We start from the raw sequence: 27749 nt of genomic DNA on the forward strand, positions 1-27749 counted from the left end.
TGTGGCCAACCAATGACAATTTTTTCTTACTGCAGCAATCAGGTTATAGTGTGGTGGTTTTACCCTGGTGGGTAGCTGAGCTACAGCACAACCTTTCTCTCACCCCGCCTCCTCAAAGGAGGACAGAGAAAGTATGATGAAAAGGGCTCAAGGATTGTGATAAGGACAGGAAAATCACTTACGAATTATAGTCAAAGGCAAAACAGACTCAGCATAGGGGGGTCTAATGTAATTTATTACCTATGTCAGACAGGCAAGAACAGTGAGAAACTAAAAGTAAACAACAAACACTTTTCCTCCCTGGCATGCTCCCAACCCCGCTGTCTCTTCTCCGGAGCAACACAGGGGAATGGGGACTGTGGCCAGTCCGTACAGTCCATAACACTGTCATCTGCTGTTCACTCACATTCATTCTCTGCTCCCACGGGATGCCGTCCTTCCCCAGCTGATCCCACACGGGCTGCCCACAGGCAGCAGCTCTTCAGGAACTGCTCCCACACAGCTCCGTCCCACGGGGTCCATCCATCCATCCCCCAGGAGCAAACTGCTCCAGCACGGGTCCCCCACGGCTGGGCGGCAGCTCCCCCCAGACCCCCTGCTCCTGCGGGGGCTCTCCATGGGCCGCAGCCTCCTCCAGGCCACATCCACCTGCTCCACCGGGGGCTCCTCCACCCACGGGGGGGCTGCAGCGTGGAGATCTGCTCCGTGTGGGACCCATGGGCTGCAGGGGGACAGCCTGCTCCACCAGGGGCCTCTCCACAGGCTGCAGGGGGACTGCTGCCTGCCTGGAGCACCTCCTGCACTCACCTGGGGGGGCTGCAGGGCTGCTTCTCGCTCCTCAATCCCAGGTGCTGCTGTCCAGTATTTTTTTCCCTTTCTTAACTCTGCTCCCCGAGAGGCCCTCCCGGTGTCGCTCCCTGTCTCGGCTGTGGCCAGCAGCGGGTCCCTTTTGGAGCCGGCTGGAGCTGGCTCTGATCTGACATCTGAGCAGCTGCTCACAGAGGGCACCCCTGCTACCAAACCCTTGCCAGGTAAACTCAGTACATATATAGTATGTTATATTTCACAACAGAATATTTCCAGAATAAAGTGAACTACTTAATGACATCCTACATTTCTTCAGTTAGACTGTAAACTGTCTTTATGTATCCCTCAGTATAATCATGATTTCTTCAGTAAAAAAAAAAAAAAAAAAAAAAAAAAAAAAAAAAAAAAAAAGACTCAGATTATTGCTTTTATTGTGGACAGGGGAAAGAGTCAAATCTCATAGTTTGACATGCAGAATCTGAACACATACCAGTAATTTTAGCCACTTCTGTTAAATATTCTGACATTATCTCTTAATTTAGAATTCCAGCAAATACATCTACTGTCTTAATAACGTGTTAGTCTTAGAACAACTAAATGGAAGATTAAAATGCAGATGAGGTGAACTGCCTGAAGAAGTCATTTAATGAACTGTTTTATTATTATAATACAGTAGTTTAGAAACAATTTCTAAAAGTCTATTAATATACACAAAAGCATTGTTAATTCTGTGTTTAAAATAATTCTGAGACCTGTTTGAAAGTTGATGATTAAGAGTTTAGGTGACCTGGGTGAAAATTCTTGGGTTTTATGATTGCCTATTTATTATCTGCTTCTTGTTTGTTTTTATCACACTTCTGGACATACTCATTATTTATACACATGGCTAACACTTGCAGAATCCTGCTAGGATCTTGGAATTATTCATATGTTGCAGTACTTAGTTTCAAAAGTTTACAAGCAAAATGTCAAAAACACTTCCTCTGTGTATGTAATTTTTGACTTTATTGATCATTTGCTCATTATTTTTGAAGGGAAAGAACATAAATACAGCTCCTAATTTATGTTTTCTCTCTCACAACTACTTTGATGTGAAGTAAAATGCATACTTCCCTGATGATGGTCCTCACATGCCTGTAAACTAAAGGTGATGCTGTTTCATGGAGTTTTATAATACCATTCTCTAGAGAATTATTTATACATCAGTGAGGACATGAGGTTATTAAAGAACTGGTTATATATGTCTGTTTTTATATATGTAATTCATACACACTACTCATACTGTGTAGGAAACAAGGTAGGCATCATCTGAAAGTGGAAGATGTTATTTGGGTATAATTACTATATCAGAGAGGCGACAGGCTTCTGAACAGGGTCAATAGGAATACGCAAAGATGAACAAAAACACAAAGATGAAAACATAAAGATGAAAACACAGAGATGAATAGACACAACCCCATCTATACATTACTCTCAGTCATCAGCCTACTCAGTCACCTCTGTCTATTTCTCATGTAGTACATCTTACGTGAAGATGTCCGATTCCAGATTTTGTAAACGAAGCTCGTAGCAAACCCTTGTGAATTCAGTTTAATTGTGTTAGGAGGAGAAAAGTGTATGAGTCACATCATGACACATTACCCTTGGATGAATTTTTCTACTCTTCATATTACATGGAGGACAAGCTTTTCCAAAGTTTTATGTCAGGCCCTAGTGCTTGGCCAGTCCGGCTGGGAGGCAGCCATAGGTCCTGGGCCCCATGGCTGGGAGGGATCTGGGCTGTGAGAAGCCCCTTTGGGACTCCCCCCTTGCTTGGGAGCTGCTCTGAGTTCAGTCGCTGGTCCTGGTCTGTGCTGGTCACCTGGCTGAGTGTCATAGAGCTGCAGTCCAGGGGTGAGTGACTGCCTGGTGGCCTTGTGTCACCAGTGACCCTCACTCCCTTGCCCAAAGCCCAACCTGCTCCTCTGCTTTCTGATGTTTTCTAACTAAATGTTTTCTTGATGACTTTGGATGCAGTCAGCTGGATGTTATCTCCTGGTAGATATGCAGGACTTGATTAGATTACCCGATTCTACTGTGTTTGAAAAAGATGAGTTTGAAAAATTGGTCAAAGAGAGCAGATCATCAGGAAGGCACTGTCTGTTGGAAAGCAAATTTGAAAAGAAACATTGGAAATATATTAAATTTACAGAGAAGAATTTCTCAGAATGTTTAGTTAACCTGTTTACCAAAAACCTCTTGCTCCAAGCTTCTTCATAAACTAATATTCTCAAATTTGCAATGAAGAGATCTGTTACCGAGCTCAAGCATCACATTTAAGATTCACTCTCTTAGGAATTGCAACAGTAGTAGACAATAACAGTGGAGTGTAATTTAAGTTATGAGAGATGCAGTCCCAGCAGGAAGCATAAAGTTATGTCTCCTACCTTACCAATGTCACGAATCCCAGGACAACTGTGAAAAACCTGTTAAGCATTTTTCAGTCAGAGAAGATCAGAAAATAAGGTGAATTAAAATGCCTCCCATTTTCTGAGGAATCATTAATAGCTCTAGTGGACACATCCCTTACACAGGAATGAAAAATAAAATGATTTAACTAGCTTTTCATTATCAGTAGTTGAAGGAAAGGTGGAATGAATGAAATAATAACATTCCAAATTGCTAAAGGATTGTTTCATCCATTTTCCTTAATATTCCTTTCCCTTTCCCTTTCCCTTTCCCTTTCCCTTTCCCTTTCCCTTTCCCTTTCCCTTCCCCTTCCCCTTCCCCTTCCCCTTTTTTCCTTCTCCTTTTTTCCTTCCCCTTTTTTCCTCTTCCTCCCTCTCCTCTTCCTCCCTCTCCTTTTCCCCCTCCTCCTTTTCCTCCCTCCTCCTCCTCCTCCTCCTCCTCCTCCTCCTCCTCCTCCTCCTCCTCCTCCTCCTCCTCCTCCTCCTCCTCCTCCTCCTTCTCCTTCTCCTTCCTTCTCCTTCTCCTTTCTCTCTCCTTTCTCCTTTCTCCTTTCTTTTTTTTTTTTTTTTTTTTTTTTTTCTTTTTTCTTTCTTAGGTCTAACCCAATATCCAACAGATAGAAATGCTTAAACAATATAAAAATGTATTCTGGAATCCAGAGGTTTTAAAGATATTCCAAACTAGAAGCTACCGTAGGAGTTATTTCAAAGTGAAATGATTGTAGAGGTTAAAACCCCTCATGAACAGCAACAAGCAGCACAAGTAACCTGAGTGGGTCAGGGGACCTACAGTGAACATTTTTCTTCACTAGCATAAATGATGGATCCACATACTGGTTTTATGTATTTGTGTTAAAATGCTAATCTTGGTTAGAACAGTTGTAGACACGAAACAAAACTGAAATTACAGATGTCTTCACGGTTTTAATGCATGTGAATATTTTCTAGAAAATAGTGACAAAAAGGATTATTTGCTCACAGATGTGTCCACTGAGAAAAAAAAATAAATCAGTTTTGCATGTATCCACATTGTACGTGCGGTGTTCTCAGCATATGTACACATTTGGGCCTCATACAAAAAGACCTTGTGGTAGATACTTGCAGTATATTTGCTCTTGGGCACATAGCAGCAGAGTACTCTGAGATTAATAGTTTTTCCCTGAGATCAGTGTGGAAAAGATGAGATCTACTCTATACCCTGCTATACCACATGGGTGGTATCATCACCACAGCTGTGTTGTTCAGTCTGTACCAGTGCCTGTGGAGTAAGAAGGTCCTCAGAGCCTGTACCCAGTATCTCTGAGCCAGGGTGAGCCTCGCCTCCAGCAAGATGCTAGTAATCCAGTGAGACACACCTGGTGTTTGGTGGTTTCTGAGGTGTAACAGCCGGATGATCCCAGAGACCACATCCTGCTGCCCATGGCACCTCTATACATGTCTGTATGCTCCAGCTCCTCTTACACTTCTCCAGTTCATGAGTGCTCAAGAGGACATGATGGGTTCAGGAACCTGCATCAGTGTGGGCAAGAGAGATGAATGAGGTGCGATATGGAGCACTTGATGCATCTTATTATAGAGTGCTGCAGGGATGGGGGTTTAGGTGTCATGCCTTGGTATGATCCAGGGGGAACCAAGTGTGGAAGTGAGCAGGGAAGTCAGAAGGCAGTTTGGCCAACAACAGTCTGGGGGCTATAGGGTTATTTTACTTCTTGTCTCCCCTCCTTCCCTCCTTTCTTCCCTCCTTTCTTTCCTTCTTCCTTCCCTCCTTCCCTCTTTCATTTGAATAGAAGCTCTATTATTATTATTAATAATAATAATAATTATTATTATTATTATAATTCATATAATTATTTCAGCCATTTCCTGTAGTCAATATTTAGACCCTTTGCCACATGGAGATATGAAAAGATGGTTTAACCTGAAATTGATGGAGAGATTGCTGCTGATTTCCACTTATAATTGAGAGTCATTTAAAGAACTGAGATACAGTTGAGGTGCAGCCAATCTGTAATTATATTAATTACAATAAAACCACTAACTCATTATTTATCATTTGGTTCTTTCTTGTCCTTTACATACCTTAGATCAGCTCAGAAATATAGGTGGGAACTGGGTCCAACAAGTACAGTTTAATTACTATAATACATCTTTTTTGACATACACAAAAGTAAAACGGTCAGCAGGCCATTACATTTCCTTTATTTAATAAAACTGCGTATAAATGACAAGATGAAAAATGCCTGCAGGTAGTTTCTTTAGGAGACTAGTAAAAGATGTCAGATGATGATCTCAGGTGCATATTTGGAAGCTATTAGGAAAAGACAGACATCAGAAATACACTGTATTAAACTATATTTCCTTCTTTTCCACTTGTGCTATATTTTTCTTGGCATTTAAAGAATAGAGTTAGACAGTTTAAGGTTGGGATGCCAGGGAAGCTAATTTCTATATTAATAAAATATAATTAGGATTCCAATTCCTCTGTATACCACTCTATGAGTATGTTGAGTCTTTCAAAATTAGTGATATTTCACTTCTGCAAAATGATTCTTTACTGACTATCATCTGGGCAATCTACTTTTTTTTAATTTTTTTTTTTTTTTTTTTTCTGTACATCTGTATTTTCCCACACTGCAACAGTCCTTCCAACATAAGGAAAACAGTCCATGATGAAGTGACTGAAACTCAGTGGGGTGAAGGTAAAGTAAGTGTTTAGGTCTTCCCCATCAGCTGTGGCAGGTTTGAAACATGCTTTTGCAAGGTATAATGCAAACATAGCATTTCAGAGAGATTTGGGCTGTCTATCAGAGCAAACATAACTGATTTCTTTCCATTATAGAAACCAGTCAGAGAACATACCATGCAGAGGAACAGACAGCATACACAGAAGCTTTCATTTCGGAAGTCTTAAGCCCCAGGAGTAATTCATTCTCAGGAACTGATTTTAATCACAGTGGAAGACAGCTGTCCTGCTGCTCACAGATAGCCTCCTCTAAGCAACATTGTCTCTACACAGAGCCTTGCAAAACTCAGAATACAGAGAGCATAATGCTGAATTATTATGTGATTGACTGCTAAATAATTCTTTGAATGTCATACACAGCAACATGTTTACTACCAGTTTGTGCAATTCAAATTGTTTGTATTTGTCTGCTGAAGAGCAGAAATGAAACAGAATTTTGTATATTTTAAATATTTTTATCTACTCTATGAAATGCAGTAATAAAAAAATGAGCAACATAGCACATTATGTTATATATGTCAAGAAGAGTAGATGAGTTTTATCATACAGTGGTTGAAATATGAGCCAGAATCAAGCACATAGCATAACTACAAGCATAGGTTGTTAATTGGGACTGACTTAACCCATACAGTTAAGTAGGAGAAGAAATGGTGACCATCCACTTTATCCACAGATTAATGAATATGCACAAGTTTTGATTCACATATCAACTTTTTAGTTTTTACTTTTTGCATATCCCCAGACAAAGGGAGTATTAGGGTTTATTGCTAAAGTGATGAACAGCTACATGTAAAGTTTAAACAAATCTGGTGCATTTTTTCTCCAAATATGTGCAGACATACCACACACAATAATATATTTTATATTATAAATGTGTGTCCTACTTCTTTTAATTTTTGTATTATCTAGTTCTTGTGTTGAATTAATTTAGGTTTAAAAATGAAAATTAAATGAAAAACATAAGCTAGTATTTGATAAAAAGAAATATAATAATGGATATATATATATAAAAGAAGAGTTACTATAAAGTGTTTGGCATTGCTTTTTTTTTTTAAACCACAAAGCTGTGCACCTTCTGTGTGATTCAAGATTTTTAAACTTCATGTTTGCTTCATAAGTCTCTTTTTAGTGAAAGAAAACACTTTCAGTTTCTCAATTTAAAAATCATTTTCTAACTTTAAAGTATTCCTTTCAACAAATTCTAATATTTTATAATAAATATTTTTATTTTTTTTCTAGTTATTCATCAGAGACCTGAAACATATTTTCATTTTGGTTTTGCTGAAATGTCAGCAAACTTCCCCTCACTGGTGACACAGGCAAATGCACAAGACCAAGCCTCGTCTATTTCATACATGTAATTCCATATTAAGTAAAATTAAATATAGCAAACAATAGTTACCCATGTAAGTGTAGTTGCTTCATATTTATGAATCCTATCAAACAAAAGACATGAAATATTACTGATACTGTTTGTGTATAGATAACCTCTAAAGTACAGTCAGTTATGCAAAACCCTCTTGTTGCTAACACTTACAGAAAGAACTCAATATCCATTTTCTATTTAAGGGCAGATATTTAACCTCTGAATCTCTTTACCAACCTCTGTGTCCTGCTATATAAGGAGTTTTTGAGATATTTATGACTTTTATTGCCCGTGAACTTTGACAGTTATGTTTTAGCCAGTGAGTTATTAACAAAATACCCCCATATTAACATGACACCTTCTCAAAGACCAGTAAGAAGTTATGTACAAATTTTATTCAGACATTTGTCATCATATCAAAAAATATAGGAAGGGTTTTTAGTATAGCTGAAACAGTCACTTCAGTTTCAACAAAGTGATCTTGATTACTAACTATATGTGATTTCAGTTAAAAAAATAAGCAAGTGTTGCTATCCTGTACCTTCATTTTAAAATCATATATATACATATGAACATGTAAGAAAAAAGTTTGTTTGTTTGTTTGTTTGTTTGTTTTCAGTGTTTGTTTCATTGGCCCTCCAATCAAATGTTTTCAAATCTATCTTTATTCTCTTTACTGGCTTTTAGAGGTAGGATGCGTATTTCTTACAAATGAACTGATGGTGACGGCTGCCAGTCAACTGGATGTCATTTAAGAGCTATCATGGAGGTACTGAATGTGTACACCTACAGTGCATATGTTCTTCACTGTGATTTGTGTTCCCTGCTGTGTGATTTGTGAAAAAAAAAAATTACAAAACTGTGAAAGTTTTAAGTCATTTTGAAAATTCTTTGATGTAGATATCTGCAAAAGGGCGATGAAATGCTGAAGTGGCATAGTCTTTTATTTTGGTGATTGTATAAATTTATCTAGTATATATTAAAGAGATTGCTGTAAATGAGCACAGAGTGATTTCTGCTGGAGTTATTGTCTCCACTTTGTCATTTGAACTATGTAATTTGTCAAGCTTTGACTCTGTGCTATTGAATTTTTTTTTATTTTTTTTTTTTCAACATCAGCAAAGGAACTCCTACAATTTAGACTTTCAGTGGTAACTGTGCAAATATTTTTTATTTCTTCACATGCCTGTCTCTTTATTCCGTGTTTTCTCTGTATTTTATGTTTTCTCATTTTACCTTGCATTTTTCAGGCACAACATTGTTACCTAAATAAGGGCAGTTTTAAATGACTGCAAAGGACCTGGTTTCTTCACTACAGCACTTTTTCAGTGCTCTGTGGAGATTGTAGAAGAAACCTGAGCCTGAAAACTACTCCATAGGCTTACATTTTATCTGTATTTTATTTCTATAGCCAACAAGAACCATTGTGTGAATAATGAAAGATTTTGAAATGCCTTTAAAGTCCCACAAGGAGTATAAATAACTACTGTGGAAAAAGATTATTATGGTAGTTAGATAAGCAAGTTGCTTACTAAAGACTGTTCTGGAAAACAATTTCTATTGTTATTACCTATTCTGTCTCATTTTTATTCAGCGTGTCTGTGGGTGTAGCACAGGCTGTTGAGAGTTTCTTGTACCCAGTACAATCTTGCAACAAGCAAGTACGCCTCTGCTTGTGCTGCTCTTTCTAAATGCTTAGCAGAATTTGTTTCTGTAGACCTGTGGGTATATTCTAGCAAAATGGATACAAGAAAATATGAAATTCTTGGACAGGTTTTATATACATATGCGTTTAACATCCCATTGCTAGCTGAGCAGAGTTGGGGAGCAGAGTCTTATGATACATCTTTCTCTTTCTCACTCCTAAATGGCACTATTAGTGGGCATGGACACTAGCCATGACTTTCAGACGCTTCTGTTAAGAAAGCCAGTACCAGCAGAGATATGACAGAAGCCTGGTCTGATAATCCTTGAGCTCTTGACAGGCCTTAATGCCATTGCTCACCCAGATGTTGCCCTGTCAGTAAGCATGTGGCCTGTGCTCAGGTCACCCTCAAACAAATTAGCACTGTGATGGTGAAAACTGCAGCCTTTAATTGCTAGGTATATGAGGTAGAAACTAAAGTCATGTTACTGATTTCATGAGGGGTCAATTCCTTAGTTTTGACCAAAAGCTGAGGATGCACAGCTTTGTTTTGAGAAACAGCAGCAGGTTTTCCTGTGCTGCTTCTGGTTTTTAACAGGTATTTCTGTCATAGTTTGAAAGTGCTTACCAGGGCTTGTACGCACCAGAGCACTTAAGGTAAAAAACAGAAAATGATTTTAGATCTCAGTCAAACTTGGATGCAAACTGCACCCTGGATGATTGTCCTGGTTTCAGTTAGAACAGAAGTTTTAGATAGAACAGAATTAATTTTCTTCCTAGTAGCTGGTGGAATGCTGTGTTTTGGCTTAGGATGAGAAGAGTGCTGGTAACACCCCGATGTTTTAATTGTTGCAGAGCAGTGCTTATACTAAGCCAAGGACATCTCAGCCTTTTGCTCTGTCCTGCCAACAGGCAGGCTGGGGGTGCAGTAAGAGCTGGGAGGGGACAGACCCAGGACAGGTGACCCAAACTAGCCAAAGGGGTATTCCATACCATCTGACGTCATGCTAAAAAATATATAGGGGTGGCTAGCCGGGGGGAGGGGGGCCGGACTGCTCGGTTAGGCTGGGCATCGGTCAGCGGGTGGTGAGCAATTGCATTGTGCACCACTTGTTTGTACATATTATTATTATTATTTTCCTATTATCACCATTGTATTATTATTATTATTATTATTGTTATTATTACTTTTGTTATTATTATTTTCCTGTCTTATTAAACTGTCTTTATCTCAACTCACGGGCTTCACTTTCCATTTCTCTCCCCCGTCCCAGAAAGGGAGGGGGAGGGTGAGCGAACGGCTGCGTGGTGTTTAGCTGCCGGCCGGGTTAAACCACGACAATGATTCAGCTCCAAGATGCATAGGAGCAAGTAAAGAAGAGGAATTTGAAGTGGCCAGGAACACTGAGGTTAATAAGTGAAGATACTAAAATTCTGCCTATATTGCCTCAAAAATTGCTTTGCAATGAAAGGGTTTTATTTTTACTTTGAAGAAGGAAACTAATGTCCCTTTGCACTGTGTGGGTTTGGGAATAAAGAAAGTGAGGATAGAAGTTGATTGGCAGCAAAAATGCCCAATTGTAATTTTATGGATCACTGATAAATGCCTGCTTCAGCCTTACCCAGAAGCTAGGAGAAATTAAATAGGGCTGTCTGGGGCTCAGTAAGCTCCATTTTTTCACTTTCAGATAAGAATCAGTTGATTTGATGAAAAGTAATTTACTAGGGGCTAAGGGGAAGGGCCACAGGGTAATTCACAGTACAATGAGATGATTTGCCATCCTAAAATTGCTTTCCTGAAATATGTACAATCCTCTTCTTGGTAAAGCTATTTCAGTGGGGGCTGCTCATTGCTTCCCTTTGCTTTGACCACACAGCTGTCTTCCAGTACACACATGCCAGGTCTCCATCGTGTCTCCTACCCTGTTTTGCCAGGTCTGGATCCCAGCAGCAGCTGGCTGTGTAGTTCAAGCCACTCAGCCACTGGTCCCACACACTGTGCCAGTGCTCCATCACCTGTGCAACAAAGAAGTGCTTCCTGATGTTTAGACAGAAGGTTCCCAACGTGTGGCTCCTTTTTGTTGACAAAAATACCTCTGTTGAAACACCACTTGTAAATATTTTAGGCATGTCTGTTTGTATCATTTCACAAATCTCCTCTGTATGTCTGATGACAGATGAATGCTATTTCTTTTTTCCAGAAGATAGTTTTTTAAAGCTTGAGACACAGAACTTACCCATGTGGAGGAAATAATGCTGTTTTCAGTCATTACTCAACTTTGATGCTTGAGCTGTTCACTGAAAATGGCCTTCAACTACTATTTAGAAAATGCCCAAGATTTCCAGCTTTTTTACTGTGGTTAAATTATCTTAACATGGTTGTTTTTACAGTTTGCTTTCAGTTGTTCCTTTTTATTATATTAGTCTAGACTTAATGTTCTTGAGCCCATTAATTAAATGTATCTGTAAGGGTTTGATTATTTTAAGCCTAAGAACTAGAAAAGATTCTAGGGCTCTTTCTGAACCACGCCTCCCATACATCATGAAAAAAATCCTCAAAACACTGGTACAGAAAGCCCTGATATGTCCTTTAGGCAAACAGTTCAGCTCCTTGAATTTTAACTGATAACACAAAATTCGGTACCAAGTTGCTGAGTGCATTTAAAATTTTTATTGCTTTATTCTGCTATATACAAAAAGTAATATTCCCTTCCCAGCCTAGATGAGAATATAACTGTTTTCAGAGCTTTTCTGTGGACAGAATTAATTTAGCAAGATTTCTCTCTCATTTTTTCTCTTATTCCCTGCCTGACTACCTTTTGTCCCCCTCTGCCACTACTATCTCAAGAGATATTTTAAATTGTATTCAGCCTGGGTGAGAGAAATAAATGGGGAAAACAAAGAGCAACGCAGTTTGCCTTAATGGAGATGAGCTGAGAATTTCCTTGAAAATTGTGGTTTGAGGGTTGAGTAAAGGATAAATTGAAGTTGTTACAATTTCAGGGAACAATCAGCATATTCCATAACTGAGATCAAAACATTTGTACTGCAATACACATCTTAAACAGAAGTGGTTGCATTTCTGTTTTTTGGAAACTAATTAACTCCACTGTTTCATGACAGAAAATTAAAGCCAGATTTTTTTCCAATGTAGGAACAAAAACAGAATCTCAGAACAGTTCTTTCCTCTTAAATATTTACTTAGGCCCTTAAGGACAGGAATAGGAGATGTAAACAAGTTCACTTTTTTTCTTTCTCTGTATCTCCAATTTTCATACAGAGACCTCTTTTTTAGGCCTTGTTTTTATATTTATTCTTCCTTTTCTTTGAGCAGTCATTCCAATTTTTATGTATATCCGCTCTTCTTTCTTTTGTGTAATTTCCCTTTGCTTACAAAAAAGATAATTCTTTTAAAGAGTTTTTCAAGTATTTTGAGTTCTGATAGATCTTTTGATGAAAGGTTTTCTTTTCTTTTTTTTTTTTTTTTTTTTTTTTTTTTTTTTTTAATTCTGTTTTACTAAACTTACTACTTCAGCAGTATTAAGTGCAACAAGAATACTTTTTTTTTTTTTACATTTCATACCGTCTCCTGAATGTATTATTGTGGGTAGGAAGAATGGAACAGAGAATTAGGAGTTTTGGTGTGACGGTCTTAGGGATTTATATGTAAAAACAGGGAACAGAATTGGACAGGGGCAGCATTTTAAATTATCTTTTGTGATACAATTTTATAAAAGTGGGAAGTGCAATCAGTGCCAAACTGCAGACAAAAATAGTCATTAATTAGGTATGTGACATCAATCTCTATGCATACTTTGATACTAAAAATCACTCTAATTAAACTGCTAGGGGGTTCCAAAATTCAGCAAGTGTAGTATCTATGTCTAACAGAGCTACATTTAAAACAAACAAACAAACAAACAAAAACAACAAAAAACACATACCTATTCTATGTAATAAAGAATATTTATTGAATATTCTTTATATTCAATTAAATCTCAGTGGCAGCGAAGTCTCAACATTCATCCTTCCACCAGCACATCCAAAATAGACATGTTTCCAGGCAGGTAGGAGAAGTTAATGTGTTTTGGGAATACTTTAGCTTTGCAAGTAACATTACTGATTCAAGAATTTCTAAATTATGAATAAAGTAATCAGAGGCTACCAGAATCAGTGAAATGACTCAGAGAATCACTCTATCTGTAGTTAAAGCCATTGCCATTCCTTCTTCTCTTCAGAAAAGAGAAAGAGAGCACAATATTTTAAAACTTTTTAAACAGGAAATGCTAACATACTCTTTTTTCTCTCTTTTTTATTTTATTTTATTTTATTTTATTTTATTTTATTTTATTTTATTTTATTTTATTTTATTTTATTTTATTTTATTTTGTGTGTGTTTGTTGAACTATAGTGGCATTGTGTCATTCAGTTAACAGTATTACTTCTTTTTCTATTGATATTGCTACAAAATTTACAAAGTACTCAAAACAAACCAAAAAATTAACCCTGATGAGACAATGAAATAAATACATTTGTATTTCCTTGCTGAAGGAATTATATAGCCCTTTTAAAGAAAAACAGAAAACATCAGTGAATAAGTGTGTTCAGAATATTTTGGGGTGTAAGAATTGCTTCTTTTCTCTGGACTCTTGTTGGGACACTGGTCACTTCAATGCTTCATGAAAGGTCTTGTTGATTGCACCATTTCTTCTTTTTTTTTTTTTTTTTTTTTTTTTTTTTCTGGAGACTGATGATTTATCATTGGTGCAGTGACATTAACTTGTTGGGTAAAAGTAAAAGAAGCATTTTTCTTCCACACTCTTTGTATCTGTGGCAAATCTGCAATATCAGATACTCAAAATCTTGGCCATTCTGGCTTCAATTAATGCTTCAACCATGTGTGTTTATAAGCCACAAACATTTCCTATTCAGTATTTAATACATAGAATCTGACCCAAAAGACCCAGAAGACCTTGGTGAGTATGAGGCCTCCATGGGACATTGGTAGATACAGGGAAAGTCTGATCTCAGGAGAGCTTCCAGAAGGGTAAATCAAGAGAGCAAACAAAAGAAAATCGAGGTTTGATGTGATTTGCCCTAGTTTGCAGGGAAGGTCACTGAAAGAATGGGGAATAAAACACAACTGTCTTGACTCACAGTTTGCTATCCTTATAACTGGAATGTGTTAGTTTTTGTAGCTACTTCATAATATCCTTTTCATTGTCAGTGAAACAGCAGAGAAAAAATATTACTAAAAAGGATAAGGCAGATTATCACAAAAGCTAGAAAAGATTCAGCTAGTTTTATGAAAGTTTTGCAGTGTTATATAGCCAATTGCAATATGCAATATTCCCTTTGAAGGGAATTTTATGAATTGGAAGAAGATTTAAGTGTTACACAGTTGCATAAGTTTGATGTGCTTTGAGTTGTATATGAGGATAATCACGGTCTTTCAAAGGAAAGATCTCCTGAAAAGTCTGACAAATAAAAGCATCTTTCAGGTTTCAGTGGTGCTAATGAGCACCTCTTGTAAGTTAAGGACACGTTTACAGGCTGCTGAAATTAACATCTGATATATTGAAAGTTCTGGTTCAAAAAAGTTCAAAAATATTGAGTATATTGGGGTAGAGATTATTGAAGAAAGGAAGTTTTGGAAAAAACACACACAGGTTTTATTTTTGTTTGATTCAGAAGCAGAAAAATCTACTTTTGCCTTGAGAACAAGATTTTATTTTTTTTTTCCCATTCAGAGTCTTGTGTTTCTTTCTCTTGTTAATTTTTAATAATTTATTTTGCTGTTATAAAAATCATTGCTTTAATATAATCAAGGTGTAATTGAATTGTGATATAATCTCCTGAAATCTCCAGGAAAAATTTTCTATTCCTTTCGTCTGCTTTTCTTGTCTTACTTTCAGTACAATGAGCTGATATTGAAGTGAACAGGATTAGTCTTCCTGTTCTTAGGCATTTTACAGAAAACCGCACTTGAAGAATATGATAGATGTTGGTGATTAAATATTAATCTGGGTGAAGAGAGCCAGTGAAAATTATGAAGCAACTCAACTATTTTGGTAATACATATCTTAATGTTTAACACAAAAAAGTTCTCTTTGGTGGTCGTGTTAATTGGTATATTGATAGACATACTTTCACATGTATTTTACAGAATATATTCTAATATTTTCATAAAGTGAACATTGGGAAGAATGCTGGGTCTCCTGACCCTCATAGCTTTCGATTAACACTAAGGCCAGACCTTCAGAAATTGTTGATGCTGTAACAGTACTGTTGTTATATTGCATTGGTTTCTAATGTTGGTTTAGGGACCAGTCTCACAAACAGTGTACATAAGGAACACTCCTTGGAACTGCTGAGTCATTTCAGAATGAATAATATTTTAAGTGAATTACCTTGAATTAGCTGAAGCAGATGTGTTCCTGGTTTTGGCAAAATTAACCTATGGAAAATGAAAATAAGTCAATTAGTAGTCAGCTAACTCAAACTATAGAACAGTCTTAAATTCGTCTCTAGAGTGTTCTAACGAAAGCTCTGGATGCAGGGTTGGGTTGTATGTTTTAGCAGCTAATTTGCATCTTAGCTGGTATTTTCCTTGGTTCGGTGGAGGAATAATTGGAAATGTATGCACAGTATTAAATGTGTCGACTGAAGCTGTAAATTGGAAGAGATTGTGTTTGGTATATAAATTTAGGGAGTATTGCCAGGTTTGGTCATAAATATGTAACTTTCAGAATTCTATGACATGCAATAAGAAACATGTCAATAAGTGATGAAATGAAGGTTTCCAATTATTTTAACAAAAATAAACTGGCTTTTTGGGATGTATTTATTACAAAAGTTTCATCATTTCTAGTTGAAACAATAAGATGGAGAGGTTTCCTGGGTGAATAGCAAACTAATGTGTTTAAAATTCCAGTGGGAAAAGGAAGACTTACGTTTGTCTTTTGCAATAATAATTAATTCACTCTTTTGTTGTTTTGTTTCTACTGCTGTTTTGAGGGGAGAAAAGATATTTTTTAGTATTCCGATGGAATGAATTTATGAATCTGGTCTGTCTGAGACACTGTAATAAAAACATTTTAAATTATAAATAATTCTCTTTCTGATATGTTTAAAATTGTACCAAAAGATTGAAAAGAGCTAAGGCTATGTTTCGGGGAGGATGCAAGAAGGATAGCAGCCTGTCATCATCAAAGCTAGACACTGACAGCTTTGTTATGAGACTATCTAGTTTAACTTTCACAAGGTCTCTAGGAAATTGTAGAAATTTAATGTTGGAGAAAACAGCCACGTCTTAGAGGAGAAAAGAGTTTTATCTTAATGATCAGCATGTGAATGTGTACCTATGTTAAGTTATATTGTGATGTCTCATAAAAACAAGTTCTGCCTTGTTACTCAGAATTCAGGTTGGTGCATTACAGGTATAAGGAATGCTTAGAAGCTGTCCTCAGGAGCTGTCTACTTGTTCTGCTGGGATTCCTCTCCTAAAGGTTGTACCATTTTCTTCATGCAGTGTCTGTAAAAATCCTGAGCTAATTAAATGTCCCAAATAAGCATCACTGATTCCTAGCTTTGGTGAGGGTTGGGAGCATGAGATCTTGCTGGTTTTACGTCTATTAAGGGGGGGGGAAAAAGAGCTCTTTGCATTCTGCTGTTTTTATTCAGGTACTTTCAGAAGCTGGATACAACCCAGTTTTGCATGGATTGCACTATGATGATAGTATCTTTCCCTAAGTACTTTGGTGTTATAACAGACTTCAGGTAATGAATGAAAAGGAGTGCCATTCTATCCAGGGAGACGAGGGGAACTGTTATTACTTTATATTGTCACTATAGTAGGAACACTGCTATTGAGTAAGGGAAACCTGACTGGCATGGGAGAGAATTCATCAACATTTAAAAGCTTGATTTAGATTCCTTTTCAAGTCAGCAGCAATAACACCCAAACCTGATGAGACATGGCACCCTGTCTTTATGCTTATGAATGTGTTGCAGCTCCACGTATCCTTACTGAGACTCATTTCAAATATGAATACCTGGCTTTATACTCAGGGCTAATAAACATAAAACATTTTTTTTTTTTTAATATGTATTACACACAAAACCTTTGCCTTTCCTAGCAGTTTTATCCTACTGTTTTGTCTGTAACTGCCTCTCTAACCAAAGCCTTATGTTGAAGAACATGAACAATTGCGCATTACTGAGCAATTACTTTTTATTGACACTTTGTAGGAGGCCCCTGTATCAAACATATGCATGAGATATGAAGGCGGTTGTGTAGGTGAAGACCAATATGAAACATAAAGATTATGCAGATCACATAAAAAGGTCTTACCTTTACATATATCACAGTGCAATGCCTTTTCTAAATTCGTTATTTTGGGTGATGCTGCACTACTATACTGCTAACCTTTATTATATTTGTTATTACAGTGACCTACATACTGTGAATTATTTTACTCAAGCAAAATGTACTTTGGAACACAGTCTTGTAGCATATGCTATTAAAATTTTGTTTTATTTTTTATTTAGTTAAAATATATGCCAAAATGTGTCTTATTTTGAAAGTTATATAGAGATTTTTACACCTAATTGTCTATTTTGGCTGTAATTACATTCACCTGGAAAGTAGGTAAACCTAAATATTTTTTTTCCCTAACTTTCTTTTGTCTGTGGTATATTGTTAAGATTCCCCATTTTGGAGGACACCTGTCTTTCAAAAGGCCATTCTTGAAAAAAAAAACACAGAATTAATTTGTACCAAAATGAGATGTGTCTACAGGTCACTCGCAGTAGGGATACCTGTACAGAAAAAAAACACATATTAGTAGCTCAAGTTCATGCAAATGGAGCTAGAAATTCTGAATTACTCTTGCAAAAAAAAACAAGTAAGCTAAAAGCATGATACAGTCATGACAGCTGGCCCTTTGTAGTCCCTCTTGGAGGGGTGAATATCCATCAAATCAAATACAGATAAAACAGACAAAGATACTATACAGAACCTGGAAGACTTACCGTATCGCAGCATCCTCATACCATAATTTCAATATGAAGTATACAGACTACATTTTCACAACTTTACTGATTACAAGTTCACCTTTTAACTGTGGCTTGTTCTTCTTTATTTGAAAATACTCATATTTAAAAATTACTACACAAGATGTGACAGCATATTCATCATGTACAAGCAAACGGGTGGGGTAACTTTTCCCTGATTCAGTAATTATAGTCTAAATCAAATACCATTTTGATTTGAACTACCTAACAAAACCAAAGAAACAAGCAAACAAAGGAACTAAAAAAAACACCTTCCTTTTAATTTGCACGTCACATCAGTTGAATATTATATTACAACAGAGGAAAGGGAAACAGCAACATTTTTAAAGCTCAGGTGACTTTTTACTAACTATTTTCATGAAGAATATCAAGGTTGCTATTCATAAGTGAATAATTCACCAGCATGCACAGATGCTCCCAGACTCATTGATCAGGAACCAACAGAAGAATGAGCTCAGTCATGGTTCTCAGACTAACCAAAAATCTCATCTAGCTTTGATTCTTTGCTGCCTGCTCCTCTTTTGTTTCATTGGAAAATGCCTACCGAGGGACAGCCAGGTGTCTGCAGTGACTCAGGAATGTAGGGAAGAACAGCTGATCCATCCACAAGTTGAACAAGTTCATCCTCAGCTCTGAGCCATCTATTTTCAGTAGAAGCTCATTTAAGAAAGAGGTAGAGAGCTCTACTGGATGTGGACTAAATGAAAAAATGCAATTAAAATTATGAAAAATGATTTTAATGACCGGAGTTGCTTTGTGTATTATCTGAAATTCATTATACTGTGTCATTACATTATAACTGCTGCAATGAATTTATTTTTTGTGTTAGTTACTTTTTTTTTTTTTCTTTTTTTAAAGCAATAAGGTTTCTATGATTCTGTCCATGATAAAGATATCGTTGTTTTTTTGTTTGTTTGTTTGCTTTTTGGTGTGATAAAAGGAGGAGAAATTCCTTTCTGCCCTTGAACCAAGATAGGAAATCCTAAGCAAAATCCTGTGATGAGAAGAAAACCCTGAAGTATGCTTTATAAAAGCCCTTTGGTGAAGAAGCTACATGAATGTTAGATATACAGCTGGACATCAGTGCCCTGAGAATACTGACTGGCATTAATGGTCCTGAGCAGACTCACCTGGGGCTCTCAACCCACCCAAGAGCCTGGGGGCCTTATTGCAGCTCTGGATGGGACATCTGCTTGGGCCTGACCAATGTTGTACATCCTATGCCTTTGTAGTTGTGCACCTGCAAAAATACATAGTTTTGTCTCTATTGTGTATATTAATTCATGGAACTGTGAGACAATGCAGGAAAGAGAGGGGTAATCCTTAGATGTGCTGTTGTACAAGGGACTAGGAGTAGATTCAGCAGCACCTAGTCTCCTTACCTCTTTGGTTCAAAGGGGTCCACTCTGAACCTTGTGACTCAGTGGGAGGGTCTCCCTGATGTGTATGATATACCCTGTCCTCTAGGCTGTAAATAATTAAGTGTACCTTGCCATCTGGTATCTTCTTAAGTTGCTATCTTATTTATGATTAAGCTTTGTTAGATCACTATATTATATCAGTAAATACATTGCTGCTTCTCTCTTATGAGGGAAGTGTATAATTTAATTTACAAAAAATGTCAATTAAATTATCTAGTCAAAATACTCTCACCTAGGTATCTACAGACAGACATTAAGTGCCTAAAGGAAAAGACTGAATTAGTCAATAAATGTAGGAAACTACGTCTTTTTGAGATCAGTGGAAGTACTGCCAGTATTCAGGTCTATTAGGGGCAGTAAGAAGGAAATAAGGACTTCTTGCCCTGAGATCTGAGAAATTTATTCTAAGTAGTTAACTTTAATTGCTTATGAAAAATCCACCTGCAGAAGTGAAAGACAGGCTTTCATATTTCAATCATCAAGTGAGGTGGGTGAGGTCCTGAATCTTATCCTAGAAGTATTTCCAGTGAAGGCTATGTTCCAAGAGAGCTTTCTGCTGGTTGCTTTGTATCTCTGCAGGGTTTGGATTTGCTCTTGGTTTTTATGTTGGCTGCTTTTGATGGGCTAGGTGACATTTCAGGGAGAATGGGAAGCAATGCTGCTTGTTCTGGGAGAGCTTGTTGATACTGGCAGGGAACAGGGGAGACACTTGAAAGATCTGGGAGCTCAAAGTCCAAAGGCAGAGGAACAGAGCTAGCCAATTTGGAGGCTGGGAATAGACAACAGACCCTCGGGGTGATAAAAGCAGGGGGACCTTGTGAGGACTTGTTGCAACTCAGTCATTGGGAGGAAGGCTGTACATACAGTGCAAAAAGGGAAGACTTGCATATAAACCTTGCTATTATTGCCTTAGTTGCTTAGATTATTTTGCAAAATTATTTATACAAGCGTATTCTAGTGAAATCTAGCTTTTTTATTTTAAAAGCTTTTGGTATTTTTATAGTCAGGGAAAAGGTCTAGGAAGTCATAGTTCAAAGCCCTTGACTTGGTGTTCTGCTACAGAACAAATAAAATCCTAGATGCATGAAATTCATAGATTTTGTGTGATATTTGCAAATTATTGGAAAATATGTATTGTATTCTGTGATCAGATCTCAGAAAATGAGAATCCGTTATGGCTAGACTGAGAGACTCTCTCTTTAAATCCAAGCTGGGACTATTGAAATGTTCCTTTTTAGCCCTGGCTAAAGGGGTAGCTGGTGTATGTATATATTTAAGCTTCTCTTGTTTTGTAGAATATCCTATAGAATGGGTGAATCACCAGTGCTAACTCAGGGATGAAACTAAAATTTTTGATTCATCAGCTGATTTCACTTACAAGAAGAATTAAATTTAGCTAGTATAGTATTTTCCAAGACCTTAAGTGTTCCGTGTCTTAATCTAGGAGAAGGTATTTTTTTTTTTTTTGCATTTCTTTAGAATTTGATAGCTTATTGTTAATAGCATTAAGGAAAGTAATTACACTTGAAAGCTGAGGACACCTGATGTAGAAATCATCTGTAGACAATAAATATGGAATGTGACAACTGTTTTCAGAATGAAATCATCTTTAAAGGTCGTCATTAAGTATGTCATTGATCATTTTGTAAAATCATCTTACCAATGTGAATTACTTAGCATGATGGATTTAATTAAAATGTATTCTGAAAGAATAATGCTATGACTCTTGCAGCTGCAAACTGATAACTGTGTTAACTGTTTAAGGAATTGTGTATCTTTATTAGAAAGCTTTGTCAGTGAAAAGGGAATGGAATATTTTTTAAGGGGTAACACAGAAAAACTGAGAGATAACACGGGCTGTAACACAACCCATTGCAGTAAACTTGGTCTGAGTTCTGACTTTTGGACAAAGCCAAACAAATCTTAGTGACTACAAGGTCTCATGCACACATATTGAAGACTTTATTTTGGGACAGAAGGAACTCTTCTGAGAGAATCTGCAATGTGTCTCAGAATACTGACTTAAACATTTAAGCAATTAAGACAGTCCCTTTTCTGGGATGTGTTTAAGAGGTTCTCACCCACCCCACCACTCTTTGTATATGCTTCAGTTGCTGCAAATACCATGTGAAGTTTCTTCGGGAGCAAAATCTTTTGCTGTGTACAGAAACAAGCAGAGGCAAATTTACTAGTAAATTCCATACGACTTTTATGTAAGAGGAAAAAATAGACTGCCAGTACAACGACATAGTCTTAAAGTTAGTGCTATTATTATTAACAACAAAGGTCTTGTTATTGTTGATAATAAAGTAGTAAGCCAAGGTGAATAATTAAACCAAGATTCGTACCAGCTCTGTCGGGCTTCATTCTCCCATTTCCTTTTTTTTTTTCAACCCTTCCCTGGGTCTTGCCATTGTATCTCTTACCACTCCAGTGTGACAGCATACATACAGCACTCCTCTTTCAGGGCTGCACACAGCCTGCTCTGCTGTAAAAAAAAAATAGCAAATCTAATCCCCTACAATTTTTAACACTACCTCTGAAAGCGACCTGATAGATTTTCCAGGGCTGAGATGGATTGTTCAATTTGGGTCAGGTCCTCGTCCACAGCAATGCGTAAGGAAGTAAATCCTTGATTTTGTTTAACCAATGAGGATACCCTGGTCCCCACTCCAGCTCCTCCCAGGATTATTAGGGTGGCCAAAGTTAGAGCCGTGAATGTTTCCCGTCTTTCCAGATGACTTTCCACTGTGTCTGGGTGTACATATAATCCTCAGGGTGGTATAGAATCCTTGGTATAATTATCACCTGTATACAAAAATCACGAGACGCATTAAAGGGTTTTAGTGATAGACAAGGAGTTACACCCACTCATGAACAAACCCACCTAGCGTTGTTGGCTGGGATCAACCACTCGGCTGATTGTTTTCCATTCTCCATGATATTACGTAGGTGACACTTCCCACTAGGAACCGTGCACACACACCTACCACCTCCAGTGACTTGTGTTAGTGTTACCCTTATGTCTTTTCCCCAACTGCATTGTAGAGGGTTGTTCTCATTTGTACGGGTGGGCTCTCCAGGATCCCCAATAGCATCATAATATGAAGGCCTTATACTAAAGCATAATCAACAGTGTTTTGTTACATTTGGGCTTGTTTTATTTAATAATTGGTAGCTGGCATTCATGACCACCCCCATATGTTATTCTCAGCTATGTTATCATTCTCGGCTTTACCTGAGCTTGTAGGGCTGCCGAGAGTTGGCACTGTAGTATTTTCCGCAGGCTGGATTCCCTGGACATTTTCTGACAATACCTCATTTGGTCCTACTGCCTGGGGCCTATCAGCATCCTCCTTTTTATTAGTATGAGTCCTCCCTTATCTGTTCTGTGTTCGTAAAATCTGACATTTTTCCTAGTATCCAGCTAGTATCATTCAAGTTTGTTATATTTATATATAGAACCTTGCAAATTTCTTTATTTCCGTGGAAGGTTCCTGTATACCCTATACCATGCCCTCGCCACCTGTAACAGGGATCCACTTGTTGGTTACAACCTTGCAGCCCATATCTCACTTGTAAGAATTTATCCAGACCCGAGTGTCCAGTCTGTAGCAATGGTTTCACACCCCCGGTATGCACGATAATACATGTTCGGGCATTTACAGTACCCCTTTACCGGGTTAGAACTTGGGCAGAAATAAAATCCTGATGGGTTAAAGCATGGCTGCACTGACACCAGGTCACATAATGTGATGCAGAAACTGGGGGCACTTGCTGTCGTTGTTTGCTGGATGACGAATTGATCCTTCCATTTGATCAAGCTCCATTTAAAAGGCTGGTGGGGATGCGCAGACCCATAGCTGACCAAAACGATGATACTGACTCCCATGTATTGTAGGAGGTGGTCAGAGCCCATCTCTCCAGGGTGTTTTTAAATTGTCGGCCCCTCAGTCCCCCACCGTTTTCACTTCTCTGCCTCGCTTGTCAGTTTGGTTGCAGCGAACTACAAGGTATTGGTTCTTCTTGGCAGCAGCAGTGTTCTTCAGGGGAACCTACTAGGGAGCCTTCGAAACAGGGCCTCCTCCCCTTCCCACGATACACAGATACTACACAATACTTATCGAGTCCGTCTTAGTGTCAGCTTCAAGTCGTCAGGGCCTGGAGCTGCCTCCCATTTACCTTCCCGGGCTGGTCCTTTCACACGGCTGGCATGCGTCCATCCTTTCTCCGCAGTTCGAATTGCCGTTTCTGTGGTAAGCAAAACAACATAGGGGCCTTCCCCATCGTGGTGTTAAAGAAGTCTCTTTCCAAGTCTTAATTAGAATTGAGGGTGATTAAGTGGCAATTCCAAGTCATAGGGCACACCATATAGCATTTCAAAAGGAGAAATTCCTACATCAGTTCTGGGCTGCGTCCATATGTTTAACAGTGCAAGGGTTAAGCATTTTACCCAAGAAGCCTAAGTTTCCAGCACAAGTTTTGTTAGTTGTTTCTTAATTTCACCATTCATTCGCTCTACCTTTCCAGAAGAGGAGGGGTGCCAGGGGCTGTGAAAATCCCACTCAATCTCTAAGGCTTGCTTTAATCCTTGCAGTAAAGCTTTACACCCATTCAGTCACGTGGTCAGTTAGGACAAACAAGTAACTCAGTAAAGTCTACCTGTATACTTTGGAAAGGTCAAAGCCCTGGCTCCCGTCCCCCTCTAGATAGGTTACAGAAGACCTCTTTATTTACCCTTTGACATATAGTACATCCTCTGCATGCGTGCTTCCCTAAAGTATATATGCCTACACAGACATGCTTTCTTAGAACAACATCACACATTGCTTGCACCTCCCAATGACTCTTCTGATGTAAAACAGTTAATATTTGCCTCATTATCACTTTATTCAGCATTTCTCTCCCATCAGGGAGTATCGATTTTCCTTAAAACAATCCACATATTTGTAACATTAATACCTCCTTGGGAGGTTGTAATTGCTCCAAAATCTTTTTTAGAATTTACCCAAATGGATAGGTGGCCCTGTAAACCCCTGAGGTAAAATTGTCCATCTATATTGTTGCTTCCGCCCCCATTTCAGGGTCTTTCCAGTCAGAGGTGAATATACATGTACGTTTGCTCTCAGGGCCAGAGAGCACTCCATTAATAACACTGTTATTCCAGTCTAACAATTTACTAGTTGAATGCCCAATTTAATCATCAAATCCCTTCCCAACAAGTTAGTCTCTGCCCTGGATACATACAATAATTGCCCAGTGATCATTTTATCCCCTAGTCTCAGCTTGGTATCCCCCAAAAGTGGCACAGTTATCCCAGTCCCTTCTACCCCCATCACATTTAGGGTTTCATTAGTTAATTTAATCCCTGATACTTTACAAGTCAGTAATGACTTAGCTGCTCCAGTGTATTGGGTTTGATGGCAAGGTTCGGGGGGTGTGAGGGGTGTGGGGGTGGGAAACTGCAGTGGCAGCCCCCATGAAAAAAGAAAAACCAGAAACCTCCCCGTGGTAGATACGGGACAATTTCATCTGGCCCTAAAGGGGCCCAGTGCTGCCCAGAGCCAAGCCATGAGCAATACAGTCCGTGCCTCTGTGAGAGCACATCCACGAAAACAAACAAACAAAGAAACAAACAAAAACCTGCTGCTCAACAGCGGCTGGGAGAGCAAGAAACCCCCCCGCAGACACCAAAGTCAGTGCAGAAGGAGGGGGAGGAGGCGCTCCAGGCGCTGGAGCCGAAGCCCCCCTGCGGCCGCTGGAGAGGCCCCTGGTGGAACAGGCTGTTCCCCCCTCCCCAGTGCTTGGGAAACTGAACAAACACCACAGCAAATATGCAAATATACCAAAACTTCTACACTGTTACTTAGATAATGCCTACATCACCTTTCCCTGCTCATTCAACTTCGAATACCTTTAACACGTTCAACAAACCTTTTAACACTTCCTTTATCTTTCTCTAGCCTTTACTTTTCTAATGCCGACATCAAAGGCTCAGTCAGGGGCCAACTTAATCCCGTACCTTTTCCCTCCAAGATGCTGAAACAACATCAATATACAACATTTCATCCTGTTTTCCTTCTTTCCACAAAACCAACATTGACTGTAATATGGTGTTATAATTAGTAGTTCCGTTTAGGGGCCACTCCACTCCATCCTCTAGTTTATAAAGTGGCCACCACTGATTACAATATTTGATAAGGGTTCTTTTACTCTCTGTACCCTCTCACACCACTATATCCCTGTAATGTGTTAGTATACATCCTAGGAGGCTTTTCCTCGGGATTTCTTTGCTTTGAACTTTTCCTATTGTAATTTACAGTGGTGAATATTCCACTGTTTTCCTAGAAGCTCTTTACTAGTCAATCCCAATCCCTCCAAAATCCACAATATACAGATACACATGTAAAATCAGACCACTGTAAATTAACTGCCTGTAGACAATTACACTGGGGACATTTAAACCTGATGAGCTGATAATATGCCTGGGCAAATTTTGTTCCCTTAGACATACACCTCAATGGCAGTTCTTATATTTACATATTTACATATTAACATATGTATAAAAGAACACTTTAACAAAAATGCCCGGGCTTTTATATATACAATATACAATGTACAGTTATTATTCCAGTTAGAATTATTCCTCAGCAGCTGCAAACATTATGCCAGTTGCCATTAAAGATCGCTTACCTTCCTCCTGTCTCTTTCTTAAAATCTCAGATGTCCCCGGGGTTAATGGGGACTGCCACATATTCCTAGTCACTGGTCCCTGAGTGCTAGAATCAGAGTTGTTATTGGCATCCCCCTGGGGTTGCAGATTAAGAAGCCCAGGAGTCGGAGGGGCTGCAGGTGGGGGTGGTGGAATATAGGGAGGCAGTGGGGCTGGGATCTCTAATTCTCGGTTTTTCTTGTGCCTCCCATCCCCTCCTTTTTCTTTTAGAGGATATAAATTGGCTTGAGTTTCTGAGCTGATCCACAAATGTGCATATTCACTTTCTTCCAAACTAAAAGGTTCCTTTGAGTTTACATAAATATTTAGGGCCTGGCAAACCCATCTTCAAAGGACCCAAATACGGGCCAGTAAAGGTGGTCTCCTCGAATCTGTTTACTGCCCCAAACTTCAACACAATAATGTATCATTTTTACTTTATTCCTTCCCCGCCTAAAAGGGAAGGGGAAGGAATATACTTTATTCCCCTCCCAATTTTTAATCATTAATCCTGGGGTAACCTAACATCTGTCGTTACCCCACCCATGGGACCAGAAGGCTTACTCTTCTTCTGTCCCATCTTCTGGAGCGCCTTCACACACACACGCACGAATCGCTTCCCCCTTTTTGTGGCCCAGTCCCTTGCGGGATGTGGGAACCGCACTACCGAGGGGTCCACACTCGCTTCGTCCGCAATTGGACGTCTCACAGCGACACGCTCCAGGATACCCAACCCCAACCAAACGGATCACCGGCCTATACTTACTCACTCCTGAGTCTTCGTTCGGTCTTCATGCACAAAGATTACTAGGGGTTGCCGGCTTTATTTGCTTGCTGCCAAATTTAGGGTTCGTCGGTGAAGGATTTGAATGAAAGTAGTCCTAGTGAAGGCCGCTGAAATCAGCGGGGCGCCCCCTCCGAAGGTCTTTCAATCAGATTGCCTTCATCCGAGTCACGGCACCAAATTTGTTATAAGTTGCCCCCTTAATTAATTTTCAGAGAGCATTGCATTAATAGTAGAAAGGAATTTATTGAGTAAGCAACAGCAAGCAAAACAGCGCTGGGCGGCCGGGGAGTCTCGGCTCCGCCAACGGCGCGCACCTCACCCCTGCCAGGGTCCTTTTTTATATCTTGGTAATTCCGGGATTACGCAGCACATCCTGGTATGTTCTGCGACTGCACGCACTGTTGCTAGGGGGTCGTCTCTGTCCCTCTGGTGGTCGTGAAGATGAAGGCCGTAGTCTTCCTCAGCATTGTGGTTCAACTTCTTTTTTTTTTATTTGGTCATGTTGGCCCAGCGTGAGACAGGAAGGCAGGATGTTGATACACTAGTTTAGCAACTTATCAGGAGATGGTTACATGAGCTTTGCAGCAATGTCTTTGAACAAAAGAGGCAACTGAGATGCAGAAGGAGAGAAGGGGTGGGGGTTGAGGGTTCTCTTTTTTGTTACATTAAGCAAAAGAATTTTCATAGTGTCTAGCCAAGTATTATACATCTCCTTACTTCAGCAGGAAGCTTTTGCAACTACTGCT

The 27749-nt window shown here is 38.7% G+C and overlaps 2 long non-coding RNA genes across 2 annotated transcripts; one reads left to right on the top strand and one right to left on the bottom strand.

Annotated features, from left to right (window-relative positions):
- Positions 1-1429: 1429 nt before the first annotated feature.
- Positions 1430-27636, bottom strand: LOC311430606. The gene is made up of 4 exons (XR_014688904.1): positions 26983-27636; positions 17788-17828; positions 15419-15465; positions 1430-2946 (listed from the first exon to the last, which is right to left on the bottom strand). It is a non-coding gene; the product is annotated as an uncharacterized lncRNA (long non-coding RNA).
- LOC311430609 lies at positions 17837-25106 on the top strand. The gene is made up of 2 exons (XR_014688906.1): positions 17837-22934; positions 22967-25106. It is a non-coding gene; the product is annotated as an uncharacterized lncRNA (long non-coding RNA).
- Positions 27637-27749: the final 113 nt, after the last annotated feature.

Source organism: Aythya ferina (assembly GCF_964211825.1).
Source record: "Aythya ferina genome assembly, chromosome: 2".
In the NCBI taxonomy this organism is placed as follows: Eukaryota; Metazoa; Chordata; class Aves; order Anseriformes; family Anatidae; genus Aythya; species Aythya ferina.